General features: G+C 43.1%; 1 non-coding gene across 1 annotated transcript; it reads right to left on the bottom strand.

Moving 5' to 3' along the window:
* Positions 1-16266: 16266 nt before the first annotated feature.
* LOC133764992 (U1 spliceosomal RNA) lies at positions 16267-16432 on the bottom strand. Its single transcript, XR_009866552.1, has one exon. It is a non-coding gene; the product is annotated as a U1 spliceosomal RNA (small nuclear RNA).
* Between the last annotated feature and the right edge of the window lie 992 nt (positions 16433-17424).

Raw genomic sequence — 17424 nt, forward strand, 5'->3', positions numbered from 1 at the left:
TGAGCGCAGCCTCCCCCCAGACACCTTCATATGCTGGTGCCTAAGAGGTGAGCTCCAGCGCCGCCTCTGGCCTCCAGCCTCAGCTGACCCACCTGCCAGCCCCAGAGACGAGGCTTAAATACACCAAAGATGAAGATGTGATTAACTCAACCAGGAAACTGCTAAGTGACTGAGAACATTGTTGAAAGTTTTTCCTGGGGCGGGAGCTGTGGCATAGTAGGTAAAGCCACTGCCTGCAGTGCCAGCATCCTATATGTACGCTGGTTCGAGTCCTGGCAGCTCCACTTCCAATCCAGCTCTCTGCTATGGCCTGGGAAAGTAGTGGAAGATGGCCCAAGTCCTTGGGCCCCTGCACCTGCATGGAAGACCTGGAAGAAGCTCCTGGCTTCAGATCGACACAGCTCTGGCCATTGCAGCCAATCAGGGAATGAATCAGCAGATGAAAGACCTCTCTCTCTCTCTCTCTCTCTTTCTCTCTCTCTCTCTCTCTCTTTCTCTCTTTCTCTCTGTGTGTGTGTGTGTAACTCTTTCAAATAAATAACTAAATCTTTTTTTAAAAAGTTTTTCTTACACTTGTGGGTTAGGCAATTAGAACTGCTGATGCTGGTTGGGGAGGGGGGCTGTGTACTGTACCTAGGGGTGTGTGGTGGGCTGTGCTTGCTGAAAACCACAGTAGCAACTTTATGATTGTTGTTGTTTGTTAGTATGTGACCTTGATGCTAAGCTGGGAAAAATTTATTAGAAGGTGACTAAGCAGCACTAGAAATGTAAGCACATCTTAAGGGAGTTAAGTATTGTCAAGGACGTGGGGGTCTGCAGAGCTGGCACTGTGCTGCATCGCATGTCCTGTCGGGATTCACAGCTGTGTTTTGTTCCTGGTCACCAGGAAGAGCTGTGACTAGGTCAGACATGTAATGGGACGCAGAAAAGAATAAAATGGGTTTTGTGGCTGTCCAGGGAGAAATTTAGAACAACGGAAGAAAGGAGTATGGGAAAGTAGAGCGGAGAAATGTAAGGCTTGTGAAAGAAGAGAATTAAAGGAGTACACAGTTCCAACGCGGGAAGCCGCACGCATAGGCTTCCCTAACAGGGAAGGAAAGGCGGCAAGGCGCTGTCAGAAGTGCCTCAAGCTGGCCACCAGGTGGTGCCATGAGATTAGACGTTTGGTTGAAACCCGCAACAAAGGGGAAGAAGTAGGGGAGATACAGGCAAATTAGCTGGACAGGACACTCACAGCATGAGTGGTGTGAAACCTTAGGTTGGGACACATACCTAGTTATTCCAGGAACTGAAACAGCTTAAATATTAAAAATATTAACTATAATATTAAAATATTACATTAAATATTACATCTTAAAACCTTTTCATTAAAAAAAAATAGGCACAGTATAAAGTTTCACTAATCTGATAAAGTTCTTCCACCAAAAACCTAGAGAAAACATCTTTAATGGCAACATGTTAAAGATGTTAGAAGCATTCCTCTTCCATCTGAAACCAGGAGCCACTGATGTCCAGCGTTGGACTAGAAGCTTCCGTCATAGACACAGTAGGATAAGAAAGAACTAAAGCTTTCTGGATTGGGAAGAGAGACTGAAAACTGTCAACATTTGCAGATGACTAGATGGAATACTGAATGTTGGCAAATCACTAGAAACCATAGGAACTAGACAAGATTTCTTAATTTAAGGTCAGAAAATGAAAGTCAGTTGAATCTCTCTGCATCAGTCACAGAAAGTTTTCAAATGCGACTCTTAAATAGAGAGCAAAAAGTTACATGCTTAGTAAGAAATCTAAATAGAGAAATGCATGACCATGAAAAAAATTAAACACTTTCACAGATGGGCATTAAGGAAGACTTAAGTCAATGGAGAGATAAAACATATTTATCACTGGAAATGTTTAAGATTACACACATGTCATTTCTCCCCAAATTATTTCTGGCCGAAAGTCCTACTAATTTTTTTGCTACAGTTTATTTTTTAAAGATTTATTTAAGAGAGCTAGAGGGTGTGAGACAGAGAGAGGTCTTCCATCGGCTGGTTCACTCCCTAGAAGGCCACAGCAGCCAGAGCTGGGCCGATCCAAAGCCAAGAGCCAGGAGTTTCTTCCAGGTCTTCCACATGGATGCAGGGCTCCAAGGAGTTGGGCCATCTTCTACTGCTTTCCCAGGCTACAGCAAAGAGCTGCATTGGAAGTGGAGCAGACAGGACTTGAACTGGCGGCCATATGAGATGCACCACAGACATGACTTTACCTGCTACACCACAGTGCTGGCCCCTTCCTACAATTTAAAATCTATAATTTCTATAGAATAACAAAGGCCCAAAGTAGTCAGGAATTTAGTATAAAAAAACAATATGGAGAAACTTTTCAAGAAAGCTCAATCAGATACAAAGGCTCATTAAAAAGCAATAGTAGGGGGCCAGCGCTGTGGCATAGCAGGTAAAGCCTCCACCTGCCGTGCTACCACCCCATGTGGGCTCCAGTTCAAGTCCCAGCTTCTCCATTTCCGATCCAGCTCCCTGTTGGTGCACCTGGGAGGGCAGTGGAGAATGGCCTGAGTGCTTGGGCCCCTGCACCCAACTGGGAGATCAGGAAGACGCACCTGGTTCCTGGCTTCAGATTGGCCCAACTCCAGCCACTGTGGCCATTTGGGGAGTGAATCAGTGGATGGAAGACTTCTCCCTCTGTGTTTTTTTCTCTTTTTTTTTTCTCTCTCTCTCCCCCTCCCTCTCTCCCTCCTTGTCCCCTCCTTCTCTCTCTCTCTCTCTGCCTGCCTCTCTGCCTCTGCCTTTTTGAAATTCACTGCCTTTCAAATATTGTTTTTAAAAAGGCAATAGTAGGGGCCAGCGCCGTGGCTTAACAGGCTAATCCTCCGCCTTGCGGCGCCGGCACCCTGGGTTCTAGTCCCAGTGGGGCACCGGATTCTATCCCGGTTGCCTCTCTTCCAGGCCAGCTCTCTGCTATGGCCCAGGAAGGCAGTGGAGGATGGCCCAAGTCCTTAGGCCCTGCACCTGCATGGGAGACCAGGAGAAGCACCTGGCTCCTGGCTTCGGATCAGCACAATGCGCCGGCCGCAGCGGCCATTGGAGGGTGAACCAACGGCAAAAAGGAAGACCTTTCTCTCTGTCTCTCTCTCTCACTATCCACTCTGCCTGTCAAAAAAAAAAAAAAAAAAAAGGCAATAGTAGGGTGGGTATTTGGTATAGCAATTAAAACACCACTTGGGACACCTGAATACCCTATCAGACTACCTGGGTTCCAGTCCCAACTCCACTCCTGAGTTCAGCTGTCTGCTAGTGCACTCCCTGGGAGGCAGCAGGTGGGACCCAGATTGAGTTCCCAGCTCGTGGGCATTTGAGGAGTGAACAAGCAGATGGGAGGTCTCTCCCTCTCTTTTCCTGTCTCTCAAATAAATAAATGAAAAAAGTTTTAAAGGAAGCTGTAGTAATCAGGACAGAATGGTGTTGACTGACAGGCAGCGACACTGACCGATGGAACAGAAGAGAGGCTGATACGGGAAAGGAATGCAATCAGTAAAGAAAGGATGAACTGTTAAATTAGCTGTAAAGCAGCCGTTCTTCCAGAAAGGACAAAATGGATCCATATTTCATATCATATGTAAATTATTTTTAGCTTAAGATTTTAATGTAAAAATAACTTTTAGAAGAAATTTTAAAACACAAAACTGTTAGATGAATATATAGAATATTTTCATGACCTCAAGAGAAGAAATTCTTAACACACATACAGGGAAAAAAAATCTCCACATATCATATGGAGAAAGATTTATAAAATAAGTAAAATTTAAAAGTTTTATTCATCCAAAAACCATAAAGATAAAAAGACAAGGCACAACGTGGAAGGTGAGGTCTGTAAGACATGTAAATGTCAAAAACTATCAGAGTATGAGAGAACTTCAAAAATTTTATGCAAATCACATTAAATTTATGTTGGTGCAAAAAATTTTGGAATTCATGCTAATTTAGGATCTTCAAAACTTAACAGAAAATGTATTATTAAAAAATTATGTAAGGGGGCTGGTACTGTGGTTAAAGCCGCTGCCTGTAGTGCTGGCATCTCATATGGCTGCCTGTTCGAGTCCCAGCTGCTCCACTTCCAATCTAGCTCTCTGCTCTGGCCTGGGAAAGCAGTAGAAGATGGCCCAAGTCCTTCAGCCCCACCTGCGTGGGAGACCTGGAAGAAGCTCCTGGCTTCAGATCGGCCCAGCTCTGGCTGTTACGGCTATTTGGGGAGTAAGCCAGCGGATGGAAGATTCTCTCTCTCTCTCTGCCTCTCTGTAACTCTGCCTCTCTGTAACTCTGCCTTCAGATAAATATACATCTTTTTAAAAAGATTATGTATGAATTTCAAAGTTCTTTGCACCAAAATAAACTTTTAATTCCATTTTCTATGAACTTTGGGGAAAACTCTGATGGCTTCATTACATATACACACACATTTTCATGACTTTGGTTGTGATTCATTGATTTTCACTACTGTCAGTGTATTTTATGAATGCACTAAAATGTACCCATTCCCCTGATGATGAACGTTTGGATTGTTTTCAGTCTTCCTAGGTTTATGAACAGCATAGCTGGAGCAGATGCTGAGCAGTTGAGACACCTGCACCCCATATTGGAATACCTTGGTTTGACTCCCAGCTCCACTCCTGATTCTAGCATCTTGCTAATGTAGACGCTTGGAGGCAACAGTGCTGATGGCTAAAATGATAGGTTTTCTGCCGACCATGTGGTAGATGTGGATCATTCCTGGGTACTAGCCGTGGCCTCTGGCTGTTGCAGGCATTTGGGGGAGAGAATCGGTGCAGAAGGGAGCCCTGGTTCTTTGCTTCTCATATAATTTTTAGAATAAATATATTATAGCTGTATATATCATCTTCTACTCACATCTCCCAATGATTATAAGCAATAGTACTCCTATTTGGGCAGTAGAAGCCAGGGAGGGGAACTGAGTGTCAGAGTATGCTTACCATGTAACCATCAAACTGTTTGCCAAAGTAAGGATACAGCCACACTTCACACTGCTATCACTCTGCTTTTTGAATTCAGTCAACTTGATAAGATTCAGACAGTACCTTATGGTGCTTTTAATTTGCTTTTTCTTGATCACTATTTTAGGTGTGAATTTTTCTTAAACTTATGGGCCTTTCATGTCTTCTCTTCGAAAGAATGGTTTTGGCGTCTGCCAGATTTCTCTTAGCTTATCTTGAGCTAACTAAGAGAATTCCCTTATACCTGAAGGTCTTCAAAATGTTCATACAAAATATGCATTATGAAAAACCTATGCATAGATCTCAAATGTTTTCTCCTAAATTTAATTCCAGTTGTCCATAAATTTTCGAAGTCTCCTTGTATAATGTATATGTATCATATATATAAAACATATACCCCTATATAGTTTTTAAGTGTTAAGAACAGTCACACAGTGATGGAAGCTTTCATACTGCAATAATTGGAGAAAAGTTTCCATTTGTTGCAGTGATCTTTGGTGATTAACCATTGGTCTCCAAGGAGCCATCCATGCAGAAAGGCCCATGGGTACGCTCAGGCTGAGTAAAAGCAGCAGCTACATTTCTCCCACAGTGCTGGCTGCTACTTCTGCTAACACTGTTCAGGTGCATAAGATCTCATTACAGTGAAGGAACACTCCTGTCCCATGACATCAAAGTGCAGAGAGCCGAGAAGCGACACCGCCGGCCCTTGGAAGAACGTGACTGCGTTCTAAGTCCTTTGAATTGGGGAGCAGTGAACTGTGGCTCCTGGATCAAATCCAGCCTCCTCCCTGGTGTTGTGTGGCCTGTAATTTAAGAATGTTTTCCCCACATTTCTTAAAAATCAAAAGATATTTCACAACACATGAAAATTATGAAATTCAAACTTAGGTGTCTCTACATAAAGGTTTATGAGAACATAGCATGCACATTTATTTGCATACGCCTGTAGCTGAGTTTGTATACAGCAACAGAGGTGCGTGTCTGGGACAGAGCCATGGATACTTAGTATTTTACCTTCAGTGTGTCAACCCGTGCTCTAATTTGATAATTAGAATCTATCAAGCCAAAGGCAAATATAGGCAACTGTAGTGGTTTTCTTTTTTTCTTAAAAATTCAATTTCCATTTTAATTCCACAGGCAACAATCTAATAGTTTGAAAAATCATAAGGAAGGAAAGTGAAAGCTGATCCATTTTTATCTATAAAACAAATCAAGTAAATCACATTGAGCATCTGTAAGAATGTTACTGTGCTCTCTTCAAATATTCTAAAAAGTGACAAAAAGAAAAAAACACTGTGGAGAATTGTAAGTAAACATCCTAGTGCATTCAGATCTGAGAGCTTACTTGGCCTTTTCCTCCTCCAGACATGAACCCAGGCGGTCCAGTTACACTACAAGGCTGACCACTTTCCTCCCCAGCCTCTTCCCTATCTGGAAGCTCGCCAGGCTTCCGCCCTCTAATGCCCCACCTCTTGAATTCTTTCTCGACTGGATCAATTCCCCCCACCAAGGTCTTGCCCCCTAGGTTTCTGAACTATTTCATTCAACACCTACTAGGTGGTCAGGAAAGCCTATTGCTCTCCCCATCTATCTCCACTTCTCCTATTTCCTTCTTCTCTAGGTTTCTAAGACCTCTTGAGCTCAACTCCTTCTTGATTTCAAGTCTTAACAGTAAATTAAAAAAAAGACATCTTTTTTCTCCCATACAAGAGGAAATCATATATTTTGACTTTAACTCTTTATGCTGGATTCACCTCATCTTGCAAATGAGCCCTGAGCTCTGGCCAGATGGGAGTCACTGTCCCACAAGGAACAGCTGAATGAGCCTGGTCTTGTTCGACAGGTTTGATCTCCAGGTCGCGGCTACCTGTACTCAACTTACACTCAATATTGAAAGCATTTTTCTTTGGCCTCTAAATGAGTGGAAACATTCTTTTGTGCTGTGCAGACGAGACAGTCTTTTAAGGGCACATCAACCTCTTTCAGTTGGCTTTACATTGAATGGCCTCCGCTTCTAAGAAAACCCACATCCACCCACGGACTCTGCCGCTGTGGTTGTCTCTGGGCAGGTTCCAGAACTCTAAAATGGGAGAAGGCACCGCCTTTAAGGATGCCTGCAGGCCTTCATGCCGTGCTGGTGCCCATCAGGAAAAGGCACTGCTGCCTGCAGGCAGACGCAGCCAGTGCGGCCCCAGAGTACACAGCTCGCCGGGTGGGGGCCAAGCTGTGTCGGCCTCCTCTTGCTACACTTCCGTCCTGACACGCCTGTGCCTTCTCCTCCTCACCCTGGCATTGAATTTGCCTTTTCTTCGCTTCTTTCTGACAGCCATGTGTTTGTCCTCTAGGGTCAAACCAGGACATTTGGCGTAGACCCTGCAGGCTTCTCACTGTGGCATGGAAAGCTGCTTGTGACCTCGCTCCTCTCCAGATTCACCTCCCACACCCCTCTCAGCTGGGTTCGCTCAGCTCTGTGCCTGCCACCTCCTTACTCTTCCTTAAACAGCTCAAACCTTCTCTTCCCTCAACGTCTTTGCATATGCTGTTCCCTCTACCTGGAATCCTTTAAGGCAAAGATTCTAAGTTGGTGTCCAATGGACCACTTCTGGCAAGCAACTGCACATTACGTACGTTTGGCTTGCAAAACATTTCCTAAAATTTTTGAAGGACCTGACATTATCATTGGAAATTGCACAAAGTTTTATTTCAACTTAAAATCTCTCAATGCTTTTCTTCAGAAGCTATTTTGTGGCTTATCTGGGAAGATGGGAGGTATCAAAACAGTAGGTTACTGCAGTTGAGGGGCTGCTGCCACCCCTGCTCCCCCACCGCACTCACATCCGTTAGAGAGGCCGTGAGCTCCCCGGCAGATGCAGCCCCGGGGGCGCTGTGCTCGTCTGCTCCCACTAGCATTAGCATCACCCTGACTTATGTCAAGAACAGGAGCAGCTGGTTTTCTCCTTTGAGGTGGGAATGGCCACGCCAGCCCTACACAGCTTTTCTCACCTTCCCATCCCTGATTATCATCTCCATAATTTTCCCCCAACTCAGTCCCTTGATTCTTCCATTGTAGGAAGTAGATACAGAATTGCTTTTATAAATCAAAGATGGCCAAGAATTGGCGATTTCATGTATTTGGCCTAGTGCCTATTAACTAAGTTTAGATCAGCGTTGGAAACCGAATTCCAGCCCTGGTGGAGCTTACAGTCTAACGGGAAGAGACAGACAATAAACAGTTCAACTAGGTAAAAATACTTAACATGCTAGATGGTAAATGCTATAGAGAAAAATAAGGAAATGGACAGGGAACATCGGGGCAGATGGGATTTTAAATAGGGTGGTAGGAGAAGGACTCATTGAGGTAACATGGAAGTAAAATCCTGGAAGGCAGCAAGGGAGTGAATCATAAAAACAGCTGGGTACAAGCGTCTCAGGCTGAGGCACGGGTCGGAGCGGCTGGCTTAAAGAGTGCCAGCAAAGCCGGTGTGAATTCAGTTTAATGAGAGTGGAAATGAGTAGATGATGTGCAGAGATCATGCTGGGCTGTAAAAGACCGTAAGGAAGACATGGCTTTTACTGATGAAAAAACCTGGAGCATTTTGAAAGGGACATGATCTGACTTAGCTGTTTAAAGCTACTGTCTTAGAAGACTGTAAAACCACAAGGACGGACTCGAGAAAGTGCAAGGGAAGACTCTTGGACGCTCCAAGCAATCCTGTGGTTAGAACAGGATGGCAGCCGTGGAGGACGTGTGACGTGGTCGTGTTCTGGATATCGCCTCTATTTTGAATAAGGAGCTACTATTTAGAGATTGAATGTTGATTATGAGAGAAAAAGAAGGCATGGGCATGGTCAAAGGTTTGACTTGACTGAACTGGAAGAATGGGCTTGGCATTCGTCACCCAAGAAGGGGAAAGTGGAGGCAGGAGCAAGTTGAATGGGGGCCATCTTGAGTTTGGTTTGATGTGCTTTTTGGGCATCAAAGGGGAAATGTATACAGAACTTGATATATGTCTGAAGTTGATGGGGGAAGTTTTGGCTGGAGCTAGGGATTTCGGCACACAAGTGCTAGCGGAAGCAGTGCCACTGGGTACAGTCACCAAGAGCCAAGGATGGTACTGAGCCTAGGAATGCTCTAACAGGTTGACGAGGGAACCTCACTAGTCAGCACACACACGGAGACACACACCTGTGTATTTTGATTAGTGGGAGTAAAGTACAAACTATTTACTGCTTAGGATAGACCCTGTTGTCATGTCCACACACTGGGCACAGGGCCTGGAAAATGCTCAGTAAACATGTTGAGCAATACCTTCTGGGAGAATCTGAACAAACAGCATTAAAAAAACGGAAGCTAAAGGACCAGGGCACAAACACCAATACCCACAATCCCGATGGACTGTCAAAACTTGAAACAAGATGGCCGGAGTTAGTATTTATTAACACCTGCCACATGCCAAGGCTGCAGGCACAGTGCTCCATGTTTACTATAACAAACAGCGTTCCCAAGATTAACAATGTTACTCCCATTGAACAGATAAGGTTGGGTTCAAAATGGCTAAGTGGGAGCAGGTGGCTGGCCTAGTCAAACTGCCAGTAGGAATGCTTGCATCCCGTACCAGAGGGCCTGAGTTCAAGTCCAGGCTCTGCCCCTGATTCCAGCTTCCTGCTAATGCACGCCCTGGAAGGCAGCAGATGATGGCTCAATTGAAACCCTGCCAGCCTTATGGGAGACCTGGACTGAGTTCCCAGCTTCTACATTGGGTCTGGCCCAACATGAGTGCAAGCATTTGGGGGGAGTGAACCAGCTATCGGGAGTACTCCCTTAAAAAAAAAAAAAAAAAATTAGATGGCTGAGTGGATTCCCAAGGTCACAAAACTGGCAGTGGCCTTGTCAGGATTCAAACCCGATGTGGGAATCTCAAACCAATACCATTACTCCCACATTATGCTGCCTCACCTCTAGCCTAACAACTGAATGCCCATCAGACTGGCACTGTATGTATTGTGCTCTGAACTGAAAAAAAGTCTAGATCTAAACATTTTCTGTAACAAAACATTTGCTGAAAAGGAAGGCCAATCTGGGCAAGCACCCCTGGGTCGGGGATTCGCTGGGCTGTCAAGGTGGTGATCTGAGTACTGAGAATGTCTGAGCATGGCCAGAGAAGCTAGGCAGACATGGCAGGGAGCAGAGCGCAGCATTGCAGAGTAGCTGAAGCAGCAGGCGAAAGATGGTGACCACCTCAAGCCGGGGGCTTCTGAGCCCCTCTGCTGCACAAACTTGGAATTTAGTGCGGCTCTCAGGGAAGAGGGAGATCACTAAGACTGATGTTTCTTCAGCATGAACTGTTAGCACTTTTTTTTTTGACAGGCAGAGTTAGGAGAAAGAGAGAGAGAAAGGTCTTCCTTTTTCCATTGGTTCACCACCTAAGTGGCCACTACGGCCGGTGCGCTGCACCTATCGGAAGCCAGGAGTCAGGTGCTTCTCCTGGTCTCCCATGCGGGTGCAGGGCCCAAGCACTTGGGCCATCCTCCACTGCACTCCGGGGCCACAGCAGAGAGCTGGACAGGAAGAGGAGCAACTGAGACAGAAGCAGTGCCACAACCAGGACTAGAACCCGGTGTGCCGGTGCCGCAGGCAGAGGATTAGCCTAGTGAGCCGTGGCGCCAGCCCTGTTAGCACTTTTGAAACACATAGTTGTAATCCCCTAAAATATGTGGCTCCAGTCACTTAAGAACTAAGGCCAAGTTTACAGGCACGGAGAGCACTATTTTACCTAAAACCTATAGTCTAAAATCATTTTTCTTAACTTCAGAAAGATAAGCTTCAGGTAACTTTGATATTTATGAATGTTAACTATCTGCCCTCTGATTTTTCTAATTCCTGCCCTTTTTTTGTAAAATCAGTTCTTTAAGAGCAGGTTTCCATCTGCTGGCTCCTTCCCCAAATGTCTGTAGACTGGATCAGAAGCCAAAGGCCAGGAATTGAATTCAGCTCTTCCACATGAGTGACAGGGACTGAAGAATTTGACCATCACCTGCTGCCTCCCAGTGCACACATGAGCAGGAGGCTGGATTTGGCAGCGCTTTCATTCTGGCGTTCGCATTACTATCTATACCTGAATGAGTGCATGTCTCAACTCCCTGACTTTATAATTTCTTTGACAGTCTTATCCCTCTCCCAAACTTAATGCTTTGTAAGAAAAGTGACACCTCTGTAATTCATTGAACAAATGAGTAACTTTATGGATGTACATGTGTATGTCTTAATTTTATGAAATGGGGAAAGAGCCATGCCTCCTTGCCTTCCATCTCAGCATTCCTTTCATAAATAACACCATTCAATTGAAAATCCTTTGTCCAAGAGCTAATACATAATGGCTTATATATAAGAAACGGCACAGAACTATTTCCTACCTACATACAGGACACTAGTGATGTAGAACACGTTTAAAGCCTAATGTTTGAGAACATTTCAAAAATGTGCATACCAATAACCTCCTCTGAAGATGCGAAACTACTTTTCCAACAGATATATTTGTTATACAAAACTTTGATATAGGAGCCCTGCATTGGGGCACAGCAGGTAAAGCTACAACCTGTAATGCTCTTTCAAATGGATGAATACATTTTTTTAAAAGATTTATTTGAAAGAGTACAGAGATCTTCCACCTGCTGGTTCACTCTCCAAATGGCTGCCATGGCTGGAGCTGGGCCAGTCCGAAGCCTGGAGCCAAGAGTTTCTTCTGAGTCTCCCAGATGGGTGCAGGGACCCAAGTAACTGAGCCATCTTCTGCTGCTTCCCCAGGCACATTAACAGGGAGCTGGATCAGAAGTGGAGCAGGCTGGATTCGAATCGGCACCCATATGGGATGCTGGCACCACAGGTGGCAGCTTTACCCACTACACCACAGCATCAGCCCCAATAAATCAATCTTTAAAAAAAACTTTGATACAACCCATGCCCTCCAAATTCATGTATTTACCCCTAAAATAAGAGCTTAGAAGGCACCGTTGTCCAGTACATTAAACTATATCCAGAGGTTTAAGGTCTAATTCTAGACCTTGGATTTTCTGGTACTCAAGTTTTTAAAAAATAGAGATATACCTCAAGTTATTTTAAAAATTTATATAAAATTACTAAATGGCAGGGATTCAATTTTATAAATAACTACCAACATTTTAAAAAATATGAGAGAAAAAAAAGTATGTGTAAAAAGAATATAAAATAAAGCTATGAGAAGGATTGGCAGAATGATGCTTTCCCTCGCTACCTTAAAAAAAAAAAAAAAATCTGAGAGGAAGAGACAGGCAATGAGAGAACTTCAACCTGCTGATTGACTCCCCAACTACCTGCAACAGCAAGGGCTGGGAGCCAGGAACTCAATCCAGGGCTCCCACATGGGTGCATCACTTGCTTCTGCCAGGGTGCACAGTAGCAGGAAGCTGGAGTCGGGAGTGCAGTCAGGACTCGAACCCAGGCACTCTGCTACGGGATTTAAGTGTCCCGAGCAGCACCTTAACTGCTACACCAGCAACAGCGTTCAGACTTAAGATCAGCTTCTTTTAAAAGATGTTAGTATTTCTTAGAAATAAACTACAGATGGTTTATCTAAGCTGACAGTTAAGAAACCCAAATGTGGGGGCTGGCGCTGTGGCACAGTGGGTTAACGCCCTGGCCTGAAGCGCCGGCATCCCATATGGGCACGGGTTCGAGACCTGGGTGCTCCACTTCCAATCCAGCTCTCTGCTATGGCCTGGGAAAGCATAAGATGGCCCAAGTCCTTGGGGCCCCTGCACCCACGGGGGAGACCCAGAAGCACCTGGCTTCAGATCGGCACAGCTACAGCCATGGTGGCCATCTGGGGAGTGAACCATCAGATGGAAGACCTCTCTCTCTGCCTCTCCTCTCTCTGTATAACTTTCAAATAAATAAATCTTTAAAAAAAAAACAACAAAAAAACCCAATGTGCTACTATGACTAACAGCATTTGTAAATATTAATGAAATAAAAAGTAAACAGACTATTGAATATATTTTACATCTTTCAATGGAAATGCTTTTAAAATACACAGGTTAGAAAGTTGTAAAATTCTATACTTCATCTACCTAACAATAATTTGTAAGATACATTTCACAATTAGTGAAAAGCTATCTGCCTCTCTGAATACCAAAAGACTCATCTACCAATATTCAACCCTTATGACCTACAATTGAGAACTAGATCGCAACTTGTATTAGGAACTATCGGAGGTAAATAAGCAAGTCAGAAGAAAACATCTGAGACCAGTTAGGCATAAGCAGATGAACCACAGCATATCTCAATCAAAAGCCATGTTGATGAGCATAATTGAGTAACCTCAACTTAAAAAAATTTGCAGAAGCTGTTGTAACCAGTTATAGTTGGGCATGTTGTGTTCTGAGATAATCTTCAGAGTGGTGTATTGGTAGCTGTAACCACTTAAAACGACCTAAAAGGCTAATTGCTAAAGTCTGTTTGAAAACACCCTTCAGGTTTCTTCAGTCACTCCCCCTTTAATTTTCCCACCCCGCCCAGCCTCTACATCATCAGGATCATCTAAGTAGGAAGGAGTTGGATAAAACTGTTTTAAGCTCCACTCTAATGTAAGTTTTTCCACTATAAACAAGTATTAGTAACCCAAAAGCACAGATATTAATCCTTTCAGTAACACTTCTGAGAAGACAGTACATCTGGCATGAAAGCATCCATAGGTGACTCCAGAAAAATACTGTCAAACAATCTGATCCAGAACTATGAAATCAGTTATTCAAAGTCAAGTAAGATTTGCAGCATGTAAGATTTGGAACGAGATTCTAGATAGTTTCTGCCCGGCCCAGCCCTGGCCATTGTGGCTATCTGGGGAGTGAACTTGCAGATGGGTGATCTCTCCCTCTGTCTGCAACTCTTTCAAATAAATAAATCTTAAACAAAAGAACCCACAAAACCCATCCCCCAAAAGTTATTGAGTAAAAGAAGAGAAAGTCTTAAGTGTCTCAAGAGGTAATTTAGGAAACAAGCACAAGAGTAAGTATACTTACATGTAGCAAACAAGAGAGCAAGTTAGATTTAGAGATATAGTCTTCAAATTCTTAACAATGTTTATTCCCAAGCTGCAGCCACTGCCTTTTCTCAGATAACCACAGTACACGTATTTGTTTTTATAGTCTCTGCACTTTGTGCTCTATCTCACACAAGGCTACATGAATTCTCTTTTTCTGAGCAAGGTAACTGTTCCATTCTGTAGCTGTGCCTCTCGAAAGCCATAAATCAAACTAAACCACCTCAGCACAGGACTCAAAGCTCCATAAATAACTGACCAAACCTACGCTAGCCTGGTCAGAATACAGCAACCCAGGTTCTCTGTTCTATTGACTTCTCTTAACTCCATCAACTCCAGACTGACCACTATATGTTATCACCTCTTCAGTAATAATCTTCATTAGAGATATTTTTTCCCTCTTAAACAAAACCAAAAGCATAGGCAGCAACGACAAAATGGGACACATCAAAATTAAAACCTTTTGCCAACCAAAGGACACGTGACTACTGACAGACAACCCAAAACCTGGGAGAAAATACTTGCAGCTAACATATTTTAGATTAACATCCAGTTTCCTAAGGGCAGGCATAGTGGAGCAATGGATAAAGCCACTCCTTGCAAAGCCCACATCCTGTATCTCACAGCTTGGTTCAAGTCCTAGCTACTCAGCATTTTCTGTCTAGCCTCCTGCTAATGTAACTGGGAGGCAGCAGATGATGGTGGTAGATAGTTGGGTTCCTGCCACCCACGTGAGAAAACCAGATGGAGTTCCTGGCTTCTGACTTCTATCTGGTCTAACCCTGGCTATTGCAAGTAAGTGGGGAATGAACCAGTGGAAGGAAAGTACCTGTCTCTTCCTATCACTCTGCCTTTCAAAAAAAATATTGACTCCTCAAAATTAAGGAGCCCTATAACAAAATTTAATTCAAATGAAAAATTAACAAAATTTGAATAGACATTTCTCCAAAGATACACAAATGACCAATAGTACTGATGTCTAACATCTTTTGTGATGTGGGAAATTCACGGAAATGCAAATCGAAACCAGAATGAGATACCACTTCACTACTAGGATACCTATTATCAAAAGCAAGGAAGCAGGCTGGCGCTGCGGCTCACTAGCCTAATCCTCCACCTGCGGCGCCGGCTGCGCCTCTTCCAGTCCAGCTCTCTGCTGTGGCGCAGGAAGGCAGTGGAGGATGGCCCAGGTGCTTGGGCCCTGCACCCGCATGGGAGACCAGGAGGAAGTGCCTGGCTCCTGGCTTCGGATCGGCACAGCACACAGGCTGTGGTGGCCATTTGAGGAGTGAACCAATGGAAGGAAGACCTTTCTCTCTGTCTCTAACTCTGCCTGTCAAAAAAAAAAAAAAAAAAAAAAAAAAAAACACAAGGAAGCAAACCACCACCACACACACACACAGAAAATATTGTTGGTGAGGCGCTAAGGAAAAATTAGTACCTTTGTGCATTGCTGTTAAGAATATAAAATACTGTAACTGCTGTGGAGAATAGTATAGCACATCCTCAAAAAATTTAACACTGAATTACCTTATTATCCAGCAATTCCATTTCTGGGTATCTGCCCCAAAGCACTGAAGGCAGAAATCTAACAGAATCTGTACACCAGTATTCACGGCAGCATTATTCACAGTACTGAAAAAGTGGAAACCACCCAAATGAGCAGGGACCTACAAATCGACAGACATGTGGAGTATACCTACAATGGGTTATGCACTTCTAAGAGGAAAACCCTGACACATGTTAAATGAATTAACCTTTAAAACATTAAGTCACGAACAGAAGGATAGACATTATGAATTCACTTTGATGAGGTACCCAGAAACGACAAATTCAGAAGCAAAAGGAGAATGGTGGTTTACCAGGCACCAGGGACCAAGGACGAAGGATGAAAAGTTCTAGAGTGCTGATGGTTGCACAACATTGCCAACGTACTTAAGGCAACTGAACTCTGCACTTGAAAATGATTAAGATGGCAAATTTTATGTTAGATTGAAAAGAAACATGATTCAACTGAAAACTCTAACTCCGTTCAATTTCTCAGTATTTAATACAGGTATCATCAGATATTATACTTGATTGGTTTGTCAGTCCTATACCAAACTTAAAATATTATGAAGTTTTCTTTTCGGTTATCTTTATTAACCTCTATTTTGTTGTTTGTTGTTATTCAGGGGAGAGTGAAAACGCAGTCCCTACTACCACAAATTACGCCAGTCGAGTTTCCTGCATTTAGGGAAATCGAAGGGGCCAGCCCATCCGGCGGAGTGCAATGGATGAGCCTCGCCCTGGGAAAACCACCTTCGTGATCATGGTATCTCCCCTGCCAGGTAAGCATATTAACCTTTATTTAAAATTTCACCTATAAAAGGAAAATTAAGTAGGTTACCCAAGAACAAGACATTTGAGAAACCTGAGTACTCATTCTGTTCGTCACTGTTTCCTGCTAATGGTCTTCCTTTTGTTGTAGCAGTTTAATTCGTCATGCAACTTTAAGCCAAAAGAGCTAAAATTTTCATTTCATAGATTTTTCAGAATACATTAAAAAAAATGAAGGGAGGAGAAACTGCCTTATTGAGTCTAAGAAATATATGCATTTCTAGTTCTAAAATAAGATCAGAACAACTTATTTTAAAATGTTGGGAAAAATTGTTAAAAAAATAAAAGGGATAGATATCGTGGCATACATTATATAATACAGTGCAAGAATTTCATACACTTCATTCATCCAAAGAAATAACCTTGCTTTAATATCAAATAATCTCAAGAGACCCTGATCCCATTTAGGAAAATAGACATTTGGCTGTAAGATTTACTTATAAAATCAGTACCACTGTTTTTAGGAACTAAGTGACATGCATAAATATCAAAATGAATCCAACATTCTAAAATGATCATTAAAATAAAAGTGAAGAACAATTAGAGTAATAAAAATAACAATTGCATGGATGGAAGCAACTGGCGCTAGCTACAATAGCATGGAGGAATCTGGGCATACAAATAACACAAATCAGCAATATCGCACTGCCATTTTAAATTATTGTAATAGAAAAATGTAAATAATGTAACAGCTAAGATAAAAGTTTGAACTTCCATTATGACAAACCAAAACAAAGGGTCAACAAGTCAATCTAAATCTTACCTGTAATGCCCCAATACGTTAAACTGAATTTGCTAAATAAAGAGCCTGGTACCACTGAGTGGCTACTATAGAGCCAAACTCTAACCTGAATTTTAGGGATGTACCAGATGTTAATAGTTTTAGTGCCCATCTTTAACATCAAAATTCTGCAGGAAATAATGATGGATACTTCCCTTTCTAAAGCAGTG

The sequence above is a fragment of the Lepus europaeus genome, chromosome 7 (assembly GCF_033115175.1).
Source record: "Lepus europaeus isolate LE1 chromosome 7, mLepTim1.pri, whole genome shotgun sequence".
Lineage (NCBI taxonomy): Eukaryota > Metazoa > Chordata > Mammalia > Lagomorpha > Leporidae > Lepus > Lepus europaeus.